Source organism: Dermacentor andersoni, chromosome 1 (genome assembly GCF_023375885.2).
Source record: "Dermacentor andersoni chromosome 1, qqDerAnde1_hic_scaffold, whole genome shotgun sequence".
NCBI classification, from domain to species: domain Eukaryota; kingdom Metazoa; phylum Arthropoda; class Arachnida; order Ixodida; family Ixodidae; genus Dermacentor; species Dermacentor andersoni.
In genome coordinates this window covers 352,671,438-352,689,444 of record NC_092814.1, presented here as the reverse complement: position 1 = coordinate 352,689,444, position 18,007 = coordinate 352,671,438, and the positions used below count along the sequence as shown (strand labels likewise).

The window sequence follows — 18,007 nt, the reverse complement described above, 5'->3', positions numbered from 1 at the left end:
TGCAAAAGGCAGTGATGGCTTTTGTGTGCTTTGTAATGTTACAGTGCACTGCGCGCAACATGGAAGCTCAGCAATAATGCGCCATGCAATGTCTCTTAAGCACATCGAACATGCAAAAAAACATCGGAACAAAGACGGGGTCCTAACCAACAGCACTATCCTCCAAAGCACCCTAGATTTCACGAAGAATGCAGTGTCACTGTCCCTGCAAGGAAATGTTACAAGAGCTGAAACAGTTTTTGCTCTTTCTGTGGTATCCAACTCACTCCCATACACTTTGGGAGATGTGGCAACAGCAACATACCGCAATATGTTCCCTGATTCACAGATAGCAAAAGCCTTCCAATGTGGCCGCAAGAAAGTATCTTACATCATATCTGATGGCTTAGGACCATACTTTAAAGCCAAAGTGCTTTAAGAACTTGCAAAGCCTGGGGTATTCTATACCGTAATGATCGACGAGACCCTAGTGCCCGAGATGAAGGTGCAGCAGCTGGATGTGCTCATCCGGTATTTCTCTGTTAATGCACAAGATGTCGTTGTAGAGCACCTTCAGTCATTTCACATGGGGCATGCCACTGCAGATGAGCTCTTCTCCTGTGTTGAAGATGCACTTAACGAACTTCCAAAAAATAACATGCTCTGCTTCTTCTCTGATGGGCCAAATGTTATGAAGAGCTTGAAGGGTAAAATAAAAGCAGAACTTAGCCCCAACATGATTGACATTGGGGAGTGCAGTCTTCATAAAATGCATAACGCATTTGCCACTGGTCTCAACACTTTCTGCTCTGAGATTGAATGTATTGTCACTGATATCCATCAGTACTTCAGATATGCCACAAGACATGCGGACATCAAGGATCTCCAACAGAAACTTGGATTGGCACAGCTGGAGTTCCTGCGGCACGTAAGCAGCAGGTGGCTGACACTATTACCAAGTATACAGCGTGTGCTTAAGCTGTATGATGCTTTGAAGTCTTTCTTTTCCAAGGCTGCAGAACCAAGAAAATCCTCATCTATAAGGCACAATCGCCTCGCATCTGCATTTTCTGACAACACGCTCCGAGCACGACTCCTTTTTGTTCAGAATGCCGCCCAGCTCTTTGACAAGTCTCAAACCTTGTTTCAGAGCAAAGAGCCTCTTCTTCATTTATTTTATGATGAAATAGTTGCTGTGGTCAAACAGCTGATGGGCAGATTTTTGCGGCAGGAGTCGTTTGTAGATGTAACTGGTTTCCATTTGAAGAATGTTCAAGTTGAATCGCAAGCTAACTGGAAAGTGAAACCTGAGCTTGTCTTAGATACTGAGAAAGAAATGGAGCTTTGGACACCAACTCAGAAAAAGGCTTTCTATGTCAAGACCAGAGCTTTCTATATATCCTGCACAAAGTACCTCGTCTCAAGGTTACCTTTGGACAACAAAGTGCTGTTCCACAGTAGATTTTTGAAGCCTGGTGTAGTAGGAGACCACTACACAACGTCACTGCGCTACATCGCGAATGCCCTGCCACAAGTCATGCCACCCAGCGAAGTATCATCTCTAACTGATGAGTGGTTGCGCCTTTGCTGCGAAATTTCTGACTGGGATGTTTCAACAAATGTTGTTGAACACTGGGTTAATGTGTTTGCACTAAAAATGCCCACTGGCGAACCCAAATACCCAAGACTGGGAAGGCTCGTAAGGGCTGTTCTTTCCTTGCCGCATGGCAACGCAGACTGCGAGAGAGGATTCAGCGAAAACAAGCAGGCGCTTCACCATCGAGCCTCTTTGTCAATAACAAGTGTGTCAAGCCTTCGTCAAACGAAAGCATACTTGAAGCGTTATGGGGGTGACGTCACAAAGGTGCCAATCACTAGAGATCTCCTGAAGTGTGTTGGAAAGTCGTACAGTGGTTATCGCAAACGCGTTGAAATGGAAGAATCAAAATCACGCAAACGGAAATGTGACGAGCCACTGACAGAAAGCAGCGAAGAAAAAAAGCTGAAAGAGGAAAAGGCCACCCTGCAGTGCCGTCTATCCACCCTGAAGGCATTACTTACCAGTGCTGAGGAACTCATCAGCACAGGAGTAAAATCGAAGGACATGGACAAAGTGGAAACTGGAAACGTTTTGCTCGTTGATGTGAATTCCAAATTGCCGGCGGTGCTTGAGCGCATTAGAATGATAGATTCCACGCTGGAATCTAACAAGTAATTCTAACAAGCAAATTGAATGCTGAATAAAATGATTTTATTTGCGTTTTTTTGTATGTCAGTGTGAAGTTGCAATTATTACAAGTACTTTACTCTAGAAACATGCTCCAAAACACAATTTTTGTGCTCCTAAACATAACTTTCGTGCTCCAAAGCTGCTCTGGAATGGCATTATTACTGCTCCATGAGCTGCTCCAAAATGCTCAAGCCTGCTTCCACCCCTGTGTTTCTCTTGTGACACTAAGCTCATTTGTTTTAATGCTGTTATAGGTATGGCTGGGCCTGGAGAAGAAGTGTAAGCAGACCATGCTATGCTGCTGATCGGCGCCGATCTCCACATCCAAGTCGGTCCTGCAACAGTTAGGCACCACTGTACCTTGCTTCATTGACAAGGTGATATAATATGGTGAGCTTGCACCTTAATATTGGTATTGAAATATATGTTAAGGAAAAAAACAAGGGTTGGCCTTTATAATAGATGTACTCATGTTCTTTCTTTTAAGTGCTCGTTTGACACTGTTCTTCATGGACATATTTTCAGAGGATGCTAACATTCCTTTATTGCAAACAGCCATGAAGCTAGTTCATGTGTTAAACTAGCACTCTTTCACTAAGAAAAAGCTTTATTTAACACACAGTTCACAAGGAGGGAAAGGAGGCAGGACAGAGCGCTGCTAACAGTCAAGTTTTATCATTCGCACAGCGATATCGTGCGAAAGATGAAAGGGGGAGAACAGATAAATCTGAATGCATGTTGCTTGCATAAAAATGAAAAGGCCACATAGCATGGCTAGCCTGACACTTGTTTTACAATGATAATAAGCAGACTCACCATCTACTAATCTTCAAGATGGGGAGCTGACACGCTGGTTCCATACATATAAGAAAAACCTCACACATCTCTCCAGCGCTCTGGTCCTTATATTTTGCTACAACCAAGCAGTTTTCAAACTTGGTTGCATGGACACCGAGAGCAGCGCACTACCACTGCCAACTGACCCGCGCATCAAGTCTGTGTGGTCATGTAGCCAATCATTTATACATTGGCCGGTTTAGCTGATGTACAGTAAAAGCTCAGTAATTCACAACTCGTTAATTTGAAATTTAGGATAATTCGAAGTAGCCCCCGCGGTCCATACAACAATGTATTGAAAGCAATATGTAACGCTTCCCGATAATTCACTTTGAAATCAGCACCGATAATTTGAACTTAATGCTATCGTGGATGGGGAGAGTGCTTATGCGCGGGAGCACATTGGCGATGCTGGCGTCACCGCGCAGCTTTGCTCTTTCCATCTGCGGCACTTTGTTTAAGCCTGACTGGGGAGAGACGCGTGTGCGCCAGGCCAGGCATGGCCAACGCCTCGGTTGCAGGTCGGTTCTCTTCCTCTCTAAAGACCTTCAAGATAAAAACGCAGAGGCTGCACTGCACGTTTCTTTTTTTAATTTTCTTCCTTTTCATCTTTCTGTTACATCTTGGAGGCTATGCTCTTTCTCTACAAGTTGTTCTTCTGAGAAGTGGCACCTGGTAATGTCTGAAACATGGCGGCCGTGACATCTCAGTACCAAAAAGCACAGCCTTTGAGATTCATGGCCATTAGCTGTGATACATGTTTGGCCACCGCCAATACATATAGTGGAACTCGGCAGTGTACGGCCGATGCAACTACGAAAGTACAACGGAGACCAGAGTCGCAGCAGGTTGCGATGTGTTTCGCGTGTGCATCTTAGAACGCAGCTCTTGTTTCTGCGGCAAATGTAGGCTGACTCTGCACCATTCTTCCCAGTCACAACAATGTGACAATATTTCTAATTTAGATTTTTCAATTATACTTTGCACGCCTAATTCTTGCATAGTTGGCTGTGCAGTGAGCTACCAAAAATGAAATCGTACAACAATTGATATAACATTGCATGGTCTTGCAGGTGTTTGCAATGTGATCTTGTAGACAGACGGCGATGCGAGCGCAAGTGCTGATGTCGATATTTTGTGCACTATTGTTACTGCAAAGGTAAAAAGAAACCGTTGCTGCAGGCATACATTCATTGATCAAACCCGTTCTTTATATCTAAAAGAGCATACAGATCACTAACCTATTGTTTCAAGCTTAGTTTAGAGCAGGCTGTTTTAGGCCGAACTTTGACATATGAAGATAATATTGTCCAGGAACAGTGCGCCGCAGCCAAGGAGGGAGCGTCGGCGCGCATTAGAGCTTGTGTCCAGTGGTTGTGTGCCCTTTTCCTATTACTTATGTGAAGCGACATGTTCACTGGTTGGCGCGTGCCAAAGCATACCAATGCATGCCAGTGGTTTGGCCTTAAGAGGAAGCTTTAGCTCGGGCCCAACTCCGACGCGGCCTATTCTAATACATGTAAAACGCAAAAACGTTTTTCTGAGATAACCCCTGGACTGATTTTAATGAAATTTGTTGCATTTGAGAGAGAAAGGTAGGTTCTAGTGACTGTTGGTTGCGGAATTTCTATTTAGGCCCTGAATATTGTTAAAAAGATTTTCAAAAATTCGAAAGTTTGAAAAATATAGAAGTACCAAGTTTACAGATTCATAGCTCTGCATAAAAAACAGATATCTCAGTTCTGTAAACATGATCCATTAGATCATTGAAAGCGGACAAATTCGGTACGTCATTTTATATCTTATGTGAATTTATTACGTTTCTTACAAGAGTTCTGCAAAAGCTATATTTCCATATTACTAAATTTTTTGAGATTGATGTGTAACAAATAAATTTTGTCCGCTTTAGATGTACTATTACACGCAATTCACGGAATTGTACTATCAATTTTCGTTGTTGAGTTACAAAGCTGTAAACTTCATAGTTTCATTTCTTTAAAATTTTCAATTTTTGCCAATATTTAATAAAAAATACACGGCCTAAATCAAAAATCCGAAAGCAACAGTCATTAGATTTTAAGTTTTTCTTTTAACTGCAACAAACCTTGTCAAATTTGGTGCGGTGGTTGCCGAGAAAAACGAATTCTCCTTTTACGTGTATTTAGATAGGAGCGCCCGAGCTAAAGCTTCCTCTTAAGTCCGACGTTTCAGGCGTGCATCGCTTGCTGCCAGTCGCGCTTAATGCCCCTAACTCACCCTGCACCACTTGCGCTGCTCCAGCTGAAATACCATCCCATGGAGGGCTTCGACGACGCGCCATCGGCTGCTCTCTTTGGAGCATGCGCAGAACTATCCCCAACCAGCGCGCAGCTTTGAACACTTTGAACGGTTGTTCGTGGCCGTCGGCGAAGCGGCATGAGCACCTTTTTTCTCCGCACCATACATTGCGGGCCGGCACAACAAGCGCACAGATGGAGCAAGAGCCATCTTGACGGCGGTCATTTTGGACCGCGTTGGTCGCATCCGGCTATGTTGGCTGCGCCAGTGCTTCAAGCTATAGACGTTGTTCTCACCAACGTGACGTAGCATGTGCATGCACGCGCTCGTGCTACGTTGTACTATATACCTGCCTTGACCGAGCAATTTCTTTCTTACTTTTATTAGTTCTAATTTTGTATAATTCGAATTTTTGTAGCATCCCCACGGAATTCGAATTAACAAGCTTTTACTGTAGCGTTTATTGCACGATAGTGGTATGTAATAGACACTACACCTGTGTACTCTACATGCTTTTTGCATGCTTTCTTTTTTTCATAGGTAGTGATGCAGGCCTTTTCATTACTTACATGCCTACACAATAAACCAAGCTTGTTCTGTGCCGAAAAAGAGTTGTAGGAAAAGCCAATGTGAGGCAACTTTTCTCGGCATGAAACAAGCTTGGTTTGTTGGTTTCGGTTCATTGGTTTGATGGATTTTGGAGCCCATACAGGTTCCTTGCTCACAATAAGGCAGACAAGCTTGTAGGCGGTGCTTTTGAAATATGTGCAGCACACTGATAGCAAAGGTATAAAGCTGACAGGAATGAAGAGTTATTCTGCACTCTGATACCTTAGGAAAAGAAATTAGGCTAAAAATTAAAGTAGCAAAAGATTCGTTTTTTTTCATCATTGGGAAACAAGCTCTAGCAAAATCCCAAAGAGATGTGGAAGTTTGTTAAGTCAAATGGCAAAGAGGAAGGTTCAATACCAACAATATCAGGTCCCCAAGTGACATCACTGATGATATTGAGAAGGTTAATCATTTCAATGACTTCTTTAAGTCAATATTTTCTGCAGCTATTACCAACGTCCATGCTTTGCCCGATCATAACTTTAACCAGGAAATGCCTGAAATCTCAGTGTCCTATGAAGGCGTGCATAAACTTCTGTGTAACCTAAAGCCAAACTCTGCTACTGGATCTGACCTTATACCACCCTATGTCCTCAAAACATGTGCATCCGTTATTTCTAAATACCTTGTCACTTTGTTTAGATTGTCCCTCTGTTCTGGTGAACTTCCTTGGGACTGGAAGACTTCAAATGTCACACGAGTTCATAAAGCAGGTACCCATAAGCATGCACAAAATTACAGACCCATATCTCTTACTAGTGTGTGTTGCAAAACACTGGAACATGTGTTATACTCGATCATTTTTCACCACTTAGAGGAGAACAACTTTTTCAACAGTACCCAGCATAGATTCGGTGCAGGCTTTTCATGTGTCACCTAGCTGCTTGAATTCTCCCATGATATTTTTTCGTCATTTGATGCTGGAAAGCAAGTGCACTACATATTATTACACTTAAAAAAAACCTTCGATACTGTTCCCCATTCTCTCTTACTCCTTAAGACGTCTTACCTTGGTCTTCCTGATTCCGTGCTTAACTGGGTGCAGAATTATTTGTTGGGTCGCTCACAAAAGGTGGTTATAAATGGCTATGAATCCGAACCTGCTGCTGTCACTTTTGGGGTACCACAAGGGTCTGTTTTAGGGCCGCTTTTATTCCTCATATACATCAATGACATCACCTCGTATGTTACATCGAAAATATGGTTATATGTGGACGATTGCATGGTTTACATGGACATAGACAGTCACGTTGATGCTTTGTCCCTGCAGGGTGACCTTGACCGAATACTTGCTTGGTGCTGTAAATGGCACGTGAACCTCAATCCCAGTAAGTGAAGGGATATTAACTTTAGCAGAAAGCGGGTTAACATTCTCCACAACTATAATTTAGACGTTTTAATCGAAAAAAGTAGATCAGGCAAACTATCTGGGTATTTTCTTTTCTTCAGATCTTTCATGGAATAAACATGTGGACTACATCACCTTAAAAGCCGGACGTGTTCTTAATTTCATTAGAAGGAATTTCAAAAAAGCCCCTCAAGATGTCAAACAACTTCTGTACTTTTCTAATGTTTGGTCAATTCTAGAGTACACTGCAGTGGTCTGGGACCCGAACACTAAAATTCTTTTGAACAAGTTGGAGGCAATACAAAATCATGCTGTGTGGTTTGTTACTAACAAGTATAGTCATGATGTTAGCGTTACAGGTCTTAAGCACACTGTCTCGTGGGACACTCTGAAACACCGGCGCACTTTTTCTAGGTATTTATTTTTGAAACAGATTGTATGTGAAGAGGTGGCAATAAATCTACATGTGTACTTTCAGCCCCCTACGTACATATCCTGACGAAGGGACAACAGGAGGAGGAGGAGGAAAGAACTTTATTGTGTGCCCTCCGAGTTGGTGAGGAGGGCCAAAGGCCCCGCCTAGGTGACGGCCAGGAGTTCGTGGGTCCTGGCGGCATCCTTGGCCCGCTGGACGGCCCATAGTTGATCCTCGAGGGCGGGGCTGAGCAGCGCGGCTTCCCAGCGCTTGCGAAGGCTGCTGCTAGAGGCCGCGTTTTGTTTATTGTTATTTATCCCTCGGCATTCCCATAATATATGCTCCAGAGTGGCTCTGGATTCACATGTTTTGCATTTGTCCGTAGGATACATTCCGGATATATGATGTGCGAGAGCACAGGATTCGGATACGTCCTAGTTTGTAACTGCCGCCATGCGACAGACTGCTTTTTTGTCAATTTTGCGAGGTCACGTGAATGTGCACCTCTGTAACCCATAATATTTTGTAATGTCATTATATGTTGTCATTCTGTCCTCCCACTCCCACTCAGTTACCGCACCGTCACGTCCGGAGGGTGTTGGGGCGTCACTTGCGACTGCGGCTCGGTCAGTAAGCCCTCGAGCCGCATCGTGTGCCGCCTCGTTGTTGCCGTCCTCTGCGAGGGTGTGAGCGGGTGTCCAGGTGATGTATATCTTTCTTTTGTAATTTTGGCCTCCTGCAAGAAGAATGCGCAGTGCCTCCGGGGAGATTCGGCCGTTGGCAAAGTTTCTTATTGCCGTCTGAGAGTCGCTGACTATCACGGTTGCGTTAGTCTGAGCTACTGCGAGCGCTATGGCTACTTCTTCAGCTATCTCGTTACTTGTGGTGTGTATCGTCGCGCACGTCTTGCACCGTTTCTCCCTGTCGATTACGGCTGCCATAAACCCCCGTCTGCGACTGTATCGAGCCGCGTCTACGAACACTGTGTCCTTGTCGCTGCCGAATTTCTTCTGTATTTGCTTCGCTCTGTTCTCTCATCTGTCCTTATTGTGTTCTGGGTGCATGCTCTTTGGTATGGGAGGTATTACCAATCTTTCCTTCATCTCTCTCGGGATGTCCACCTTGACACCGTGCTGTGTTTTGTAACCTATGTCTAATCTCTCTAGGATGTGTCTGCCTGCTCTAGTCTTAGAGAGGCGTTCATATTGTGCCGTACATTGCGCTTCAATGAGCTTGTCTATCGTGTTGTGTAGGCCTAATTGCAGCAACTTGTCCGTGCTGGTGCTGATCGGTAGTCCTATGGCTAGTTTGTATATTTTCCGAATGAGGCATTCTAGTTTGATCTTTTCCGCGACCTGCCATTTTAAGTACGGCGCTACGTATACTGTTCTACTTATTACGAAGGCCTGTATTAACCTGATCATGTTTTCCTCTTTCATCCCGCTATGTTTATTTGTTATCCTTCTGATTAGCCTCATGATTTGCGCTGCAGTTCCCTCCAGTCTTCTGAGGGTTTCTCCGTTGTTGCCCTTGGCTTCAATGAGGAGTCCCAATACCCTGATCCTATCGACCTTGGGTATGGGTTTCCCATCGGCCGTCTTTAACTGTATCTCCTCTCTGTTGGTGAGATCTTCCCTGTAGTTGCCTGGTTTGCGACCTCTGCGAGTTGGTCTGTACAACAACAGCTCCGATTTCTCTGCCGAGCATGTTAACCCTGTCCCCTCTAGATATTTTTCGATTGTTTCGATCGCTGTTTGAAGCGTTTGTTCTATCTGCCCGTCACTTCCGTTTCTCACCCATAGGGTGATATCGTCAGCATATAAGGTATGATTTAGACCCTCAATTTCTTGTAGCTTGGCTGGCAGCCCGATTAGCGCCAGATTGAATAGCATCGGTGATAAGACCGAGCCCTGTGGCGTACCTGCGCTGCCTATCTCGATCTCCTCCGAAACTAGGTCCGCTATCGTAATCTTTGCCTTTCTGCCCGTTAGAAAATTGCGTACATAATCGTACGTGCGTTTTCTCAGTCCTAGTTCGCCTACTCTATCTAGTATCGTTGCATGTGTTACGTTATCGAAGGCCTTTTTTAGGTCCAACCCGAGAATTGCCTTTGTCGATCTGCCCGAATCGTCTATGATCTGATGTTTTAGTTGTAACAGAGCGTCCTGCGCTGAGAGGTTTCTCCTGAATCCTATCATCATGGGCGGGAGCGCATCGCAGTCTTCGAGGTAGGTGGTTATCCTCGCTAGGACCACGTGCTCCATGAGTTTGCCCACGCAAGAAGTGAGAGATATGGGTCTCAAGTTCTCAATTTGCAGTTGCTTGCCCGGTTTAGGTATTAATACGATTTGTGCCGTCTTCCATTGCTGCGGAATCTGCCCTGCGTCCCAGAATTCGTTAATATATTCGGTTAACTTAGCTATAGACTCACCGTCCAAGTTCCTTATCGTTTTATTCGTTACACCATCTAGTCCGGGTGCCGACTTGGTATTGAGTTTCTGTAGGGCTGCCCTGACCTCTGACTCGCCGATTTTGCTGTCTCATTTGTCATTTACCTGCCCTGTGTAGTCAGGGTGTATGACGGGCAGTGCTTGCGAGATGTATCTTTTCTCGATTTCCTTGAGGAAGTCCTGCTCTGTCCCTCGGTACGTTAGTATTAGCCGATTTATATTTTGCCTATGTGCCGACTTTGTCCAGTCCGGGTCTAACAAATCTCGAAGGATGTTCCACGTTTTTGCCATTCCTATCTGACTGTCCATGTTGTTGTATTTTTCTTCCAACGTTTGCATAGCTGCTGCGCATACTGTTCTATGTCCCTGTTCAAATTGGCTATCTTTCTACGAAGCGTCCGGTTGTGTTTTTGTTTTTTCCATCTCCGTTGCAACCCTGCCTTAGCTTCCCACATGTGTAGAAGCTTACTGTCTACGTTCTCTAAATGCGCCTCCGGCGGGACCGTTTTCGTAGCTGCCACCACATCTCCCTTTAGTTTTTCGGTCCATTCCTCAATACCTTGTGTCATGTCGTCGGCCTCCTCCCTTATTTTCCTGAATTTGTCCCAGTCAATAATCTTAAGTGGTCTACCCTTTGTCTTGCGCGGTCCTGCCCTTACCGTTATTTCTAGTATATTGTGATCGCTCCCAAAGTCGTGTTGCGTATTTGTCCACTGCGTGTCCCGTATGTTCTTGGTGAATGTTAAATCTGGCGTAGTATCCGCACAAACGCTGGTACCTATTCTCGTGGGAACTGATGGGTCGGTCACGAGGGTCAGGCCTTCCTGTTGCAAGGGACAACAGCAAAAAAAAAAAAATTGGCGAATATTCACGCCATACATCTGCGTTCCAAGCATCATTTTTTCCCCAAACTATTAAAGAGTGGAACGCCCTTCCCGACACTGTTGTTACCGCCCCTACTGAAATGTTTTCTGCTGCGCTCTGGCAGCATTTGTGCATGAGTGCAACGCGAGATCAATAGTTTTAATTGAGTGTGCTGGTGTCACCTGCTGGTTCCACTGTAATCTGTTTCCACTGCTGTAATTACGCCAAACATTTTTGTATGCCGTGCTTGTAACTTTTTACGTTGACTCATGTATAACACCGCCCTACAACAATGCCTCAGGGCGAATTTAGGTAAGTTAATAAATAAATAAAATAAATAAAAGGTGCAGGCCTTATCTTTGGAAGGAGGCTGACTGATGGCACCTTCCACAGCACAGATGACTTGGGTTGTGCTAGGCACCAGTGTTGATGTTTGTTCCCTTGTGCACGACAGTAGCTTTAGGCTTAGAGAAGTTCTAGGAAGGCAAGTTAAACATAACTTCCGTGGCTTGAGTGGGCTCATTTCTTATGGGGCAACAAGCTTTTTTTTTCTTTATTCTTTTTTTTTTTTGCAACTGTGCATGAGTGCTTCCCTAGCATTGACGTGAAGGGAACTCCTGAACAATGACCTGCTTTAGTTAGCATTTTGCGAAGAATGCATCGTCTGCCAAGCCATTGATTTTCTATTTGTGTGCTTGTACTTATTCTGTCAGTAATTTCTCCACTTGCCGAATTATCTTGAGGCCTTACGCTGATGCTACTGATGTGAAGTCTTCCAAGTGCAGACTTTTCGGGATGAGGTTTTTCGCTTTGCAAGTGTGGTTGAAGGGTAGGTGGCACTTACAGGTAGCTATTCTAGATATTAGTGAAACGAACTGACCAATCTTGGTTACGTCTTGTCCATATTTCTGTAGGGGTTAGTCAAAGGTTTAGAAAATTGATCTCACTAGTAACAGGATGATAGTCACTTGGTCAATGACCACAGCTTTATCATTATGTTACTTGACTAGATGAATTTTCGTCAGACCTTTGACAAAATCTCCTACAGAACTTTGGAATAAGGTATGTTAAGCGGGACCCACTGGTTTGTCTTACTCGCATCCAGAATAGCCCCTTGTAAGTGCCACCTTTCCTTCAACTAGACTAACAAAGCAAAGAACCTTGCACCAAGAAGTGCTCTTGAAAACATCGGTAGTGTCAGTGTGGGGCCTCAAGATAATTCAGTGAGCCAGGAATAAATTACTTGAATCACAAGTTCAAGACTGTTGATAGAAAATCAAGGGCTTGAAAACTGATGCATTCTTCGCAAGGTACCAACTAGAGCAGACCATTGTTCATGTCTCCCAGGTCATACAGCTCCATATCAACTTCATGGCAACGCTAAGGGACCAACTGTCCGAACAGTCGCAAATCAAATCAAAAGAGCCCGTTTAAACCAAGAAGTTATCTTCAGCTTGTCATTATGCAAAAAAGAGGTGAGGCGTGCAGACAGGACACAAGAGAAGAGAAGGGGACAACACGAACGCCGTCCTGTCTGCACGCCTCACCTCTTCTTGCATAATGAATCCTTACCAACTAGCTCAGCTTTCTGTCGTTCAGCTTGTCTTCTACAAGCCCACTAAACCTGAAACTGCCATTTTGTGCAAAGGCCTGAACTTGTACACTGCAGAATGCTTCACCCAATCCTGGCAAAAGTAACCTCCACTGTGGAACATGTCTTCAGTCAACTCCTTCTGAAGGAAAAAGAAAAGGCCCACAAGTTTACCTGCCGTGCGTGGTATAACCAGAGGCCTCTCAAATTTCCTGTCCCGAAGCTCTGCCGTCAGGCTATGGAAGATGTTCATATGCTGCTCAAAGCTGCCCCGACGCGGTGACACTGTGCCACAGAGGGCATCGTTCGCATACTGAAACGCTTGCGTGGTGCAAGACGAGCTGATTGATATGGTGCGTTCTATGCATGTGCTACGCTATTTTTCATGTTATGGGCTGTTTAGCTGAAGTGGTAGGGTAAGACAACGCTGCCAAACATGTGTTGCATGCCAGGGTGCCATTCTGGCTACAAGGGAATGCCCAAAAAGGTGTCATGCTTTGTTTACAGAGTGACAAGGAGCAGCGCGAGAAGTGGAAGTGGGCCATACTGCAGGAAAGTGGTGATTGTTTTAAGGGGAGACGCGGGTCAAAAAGTCACAGTTTCCTAAATAAAAATAGCTTTTTTTTTGTTTTAAGCTGCATTGTCATCTTCGGTCTGTAAATATTTATTTGTGTAAATATCAAACCGAAATTCGCATGAGAAGTCACGTAAAAATGCACCTAAGCCATCATCATCATCAGCCTGTTTTATGTCTACTGCAGGACGAAGGCCTCTCCCTGCGATCAACCAATTACCCCTGTCCTGCGCCAACCGATTCCAACTAGCACCCACGAATTTCCTCATTTCATCGCTTCACCAAGTCTTTTGTCGTCCTCGATTGCATTTCCCTTCTCTTGGTACCCATTCTGTAACCCTAATAGTCCAACGGTTATCTAACCGGCGCATTGCATGACCTGCCCAGCTCCATTTTTTTCTCTTGATGTCAATTACAATATCGTCTATACCCGTTTGCTCTCTGATCCAAAACACTCTCTTTCTGTCTCTCAACGTTATCCCTAGCAATCTTCGTTCCATCGCTCTTTGCGCGGTCCTTAACTTGTTCTCAAGCTTCTTTGTCAGTCTCCAAGCCTCTACCCCATATGTCAGCACTGGTAAAATGCACCGATTGTACACCTTCCTTTTCAATGATAATGGTAAGCTTCTAGTCAGGAGCTGGTAATGTCTGCCGTATGCGATCAAACCCATTTTTATTCTTCTGTGAATTTCCTTCTCATGATCAGGGTTCCCTGTGAGTAATTGACCTAGGTAAACGTACTCCTTCACAGACTCTAGAGGCCGACTGGTGATCCTGAACTCTTGTTCCTTTGCCCGGCTATTTATCATTACCTTTGTCAGCAGGCGTTTGGTGTGTTGCGACACCACGTACCCGAGCACACGACGGTTGGCCCCTCCCGCGTGTAGCCGTGTCTGGGGAAAGGGGGATCCTGGGGGTTGAGCCGATGCTGAGTGTTTGGACCTTTAGGCCCCCCAGCGGAGGCAACACACCTCTTTGGCCTCGGCTTCACATAGACGGCACCTCCAGACTAACCCACCTGAAGGAAATCGGCAGTCGCCTTTTCCTATCCTCCTCTCCAATCTTCGTCTTTATCTCCCACTTTTCCATCTTTCCTATCTTCTCTTCACTTCTTATTACTTCCAAATTTCGTGGCGGCAAGAGTTAACCGTGTGTAATATACCCAGCCTTGGGTATGTATATTAGGTTATAGCGGCGATGCATGGCTGGCGTCTTCAGGTATTCTTCCAACCTTGTAGCATCCCCTTGTTGGGCTCGGTGGTGGGTGGCCACCATCGCTGCCGAAATTTCCAACGCTATATGGTAAACAACTTTCCACCATTACCTGATCGCTCCCTCAAGAGGGGGCACACCGATGAAACTTTCACGTTTTTCATTAAATCAAAGCAATCTTTTCGAAAGTACCACGTTGCACACAGCAGCACGATACCAAAACAGTCAGAATGATCTCACCATTTGTTGTAGCAAAATCTCTCACGGAAGCAATTGGCTCCGGCTATAAGGTAACGAAGATGGGAAGTGGCAATCTTCTTCTCGAACTTCGCGACAAAGCACAATATGACAAACTCCCGAAAGTTGTAGCATTTGGGGAAATTCCAGTCTCAGTGGGCTCGCACAGATCCATGAACACAGTGCACGGGGTCGTCTCAGAAGATGACCTTCCCGAACTGAGTGAAAGCGAACTACTTGAAGAATGGCAAGACCAGAATGTAGTGAAAGTACAAAGGATAACATTGAGGCGAGACGACAAGCAAATACCTACCAAACACATAATCATTACTTTTGGAACTTGCAACTTACCTGAAATAATAGAAACTGGTTGCTGTAAACTTCACGTCAGGCCGTATATTCTAAATACGCATCGATGCTTCAAGTGTCAGCGCTTTAGGCATGGGTCGCAGAACTGCAGAGGACGTGTTACTTGTGCTAAGTGTAGTTCTTCTGAACACGCTTCAGGCATCTGTACTTCATCTGTAACTGTGTCAACTGTGAAGATCACCCCGCCTACTCGTGATCGTGCCCCTCGTGGAAAAAAGAGAAACAAATCATAGAACTGAAAGTAAAACTCAACCTCTTTTCCAGAGGCACGTAAGCGTTTCTCACTCCACAATCAGTCAAGTCCCTCCTACACTGATGTGGCGCGCCGGGGGGCAGCACTACATCATTCGGCGGCCGCCTAAGTCACACGGAGTGTGATGGCGGTCACGCCATCAGCCCCTCCGGCTTGGACAGCCAGTGCTGTTCCGGTCCCCGCAAAGTAGGACCAGCAGACCCCAGGGCCTGTTGGACCCAGGGCCACTGCCCTTGCAGATCGGCCCAACATTCCCGCGGAAGTGCCCGCCGCATGTGCAGTATCCACCACCTCGGACGAGGTGATGGATACCAGCACAACTCCAGCGTCTCAGACTCCCAAGGAACAGCGCAGCTCCCTCGAGCGCGCCGGGCAGAAAGAGAGATCTCGTATCATGGGGCCTGGAAAGGTCTCGTGAGCTAATATAATCTATATTTCTTAGACACACAGCACAAAACACATACATTATGGATACACAGATAATACAATGGAATGTCAGGGGTTTACTCCACAACCTAGACGACATTAAGGAACTTTTACGTAGGTACACTCCAAAGGTGCTGTGTGTCCAAGAAACGCATCTTAAGCCTTCACAAACAAACTTTCTCCGGCAGTATGCCATTTTCCGAAAAGACCGAAACAAGGCCCTTGCCTCGTCGGGCGGTGTGGCAATAATAGTAGATAAGAGTGTTGCTTGCCGGCAATTACAACTTAAAACGCTCCCAGAGGCAGTTGCAGTCAGAGCAGTGCTCTTTAGTAAGCTGCTGACTATTGCATCTTTATACATTCCTCCCAACTGTCAACTTTCCAAAACTGAATTTGAAAGCTTTATTGTGCAACTACCGACACTGTCGTTGGAGACCTGAATGCTCATCATACCTTGTGGGGCGACTCTCGATGTGATGCCAGAGGGCGTCTGATTGAAAACTTCCTTTTAAGTACAGATGCGTGTTTGCTAAATAAGAAGGAGCCAACTTTTTACAGCGTTGCAAACAAGACATTTTCATCTATAGATTTAACCAATGTTTCAAGTACAGTTGTGCCATACTTGGAGTGGAAGGTACATAAGAATCCATACGGGAGTGATCATTTCCCGATTGTTTTAAAATTAAAGAAACGGGACGAATGTTCTCCACATGTGCCTCAGTGGAAAGCTGACTCAGCGAACTGGCAGCGATACAGAGAGCTGACATATATTACCTGGGATGATATTCGAGCACTTAGTATTGACGATGCAGTGTCATATTTAACCGCATTTATTGTCCATGTAGCGTCAATATGTATCCCGCAAACAAATGCATCGCCTATTAAACGACGTGTTCCCTGGTGGAACGACGAATGTAAGGAAGCGCGAAAGAAACAGAATAAGGCTTGGAATCAGCTCCTTGACTCTCCGACTTCCGAAAACCCTATCAGCTTTAACAAAATAAAATCGGAAGGTAGAAGGACGCGCCGCCGTGCCAAAAGGGACAGTTGGCAAAAATACATTTCCGGCATTAATTCGCATACAGACGAAAGAAGAGCCTGGAACAGGGTAAACAAAATAAAAGGCTGCGAAACTCATCCTCTACCATTAGTAAACACGCAAACAGGTACTCTTGAGGGCCAGGTTGACTGTCTAGGAGCACATTTCGAGCACATTTCCAGTACATCTCATTACACATATACATTCCTAAAATACCGGCGACAAGGAGAACAGATGACTCTGGGTCGGATATGCGCATCCAATGAAGTATACAATCGTCCATTTCGTATGGCTGAATTCCAGACCTCACTGAACTGTTCCAACAAGTCCGCTCCAGGAAGTGACAGAATAATGTACGAGATGATCAGACACTTACACCCTGAAACCCAAGAAACACTACTGTCACTCTTCAAATCCATGTTCTCTGCCGGCTACATTCCTTCCATCTGGAAAGAAGCAATCGTAATCCCTATTCTCAAAGAGGGCAAGGACCCCTCCTCACCCAACACTTATAGGCCTATAGCTCTGACAAGTTGTCTATGCAAACTGTATGAGAAAATGATTAACCGTCGCCTCATCTATTTTCTTGAACGCAACAGGATACTCAATCCCTCACAGTGCGGTTTTAGGGAAGGTAGATCCACAACAGATCACCTTGTCTGCATCGAGACAAATATCCGTGATGCCTTTATCCACAAACGGTTTTTCTTGTCAGTATTTTTAGATGGAGAAGGCATACGACACAACCTGGCGCTTTGGAATTCTCCATGATTTGTCTGAAATGGGAGTTCGAGCCAACTTGCTGAACGTGATTCAGAGTTACCTCCCCAATCGCATGTTTCGGGTTAGAGTTGGTAACGTTCTGTCTCGCCCATTTACGCAAGAGGCTGGTGTTCTACAAAGAGGTGTGCTGAGCTGCACTCTTTTTATTGTCAAAATGAACTCGATCCAGACTGCCATACCACCATACTATGTTTTATTCTGTATATGTGGATGACATCCAGATATGTTTCAAATCATGTAATCTAAGTATCTGCGAGCGACAAGTACAGCTTTGCATAAATAAATTATCTAAGTGGGCGGACAAAAACGTTTTCAAGCTAAACCCCACAAAAAAGTACATGCGTCCTGTTTTCTAACAAGAGAGGCATACTTGTGGACCCCGCAATAGGTCTAAATGGAGAACGGCTATCTGTGAGCCATGAACACAAATTTCTAGGAATCCTTTTAGACAGTAAGCTGACTTTTGTACCACACCTGAAGTATCTGAAATCAAAGTGCCTCAGGACTATGA

The 18,007-nt window shown here is 45.0% G+C and overlaps 1 long non-coding RNA gene and 1 pseudogene across 1 annotated transcript in view; both read left to right on the top strand.

The window, feature by feature from the left end:
• Window positions 1–18,007, top strand: part of LOC140214547 (uncharacterized) — a 49,395-nt gene that overhangs the window by 13,911 nt on the left and 17,477 nt on the right. Inside the window, exon 3 of the long non-coding RNA XR_011891484.1 lies at window positions 2,464–2,599. This is a non-coding gene — a long non-coding RNA (uncharacterized lncRNA). The remainder of the gene's footprint in view (window positions 1–2,463; window positions 2,600–18,007) is intronic.
• LOC126516587 (uncharacterized) lies at window positions 311–2,225 on the top strand (annotated as a pseudogene).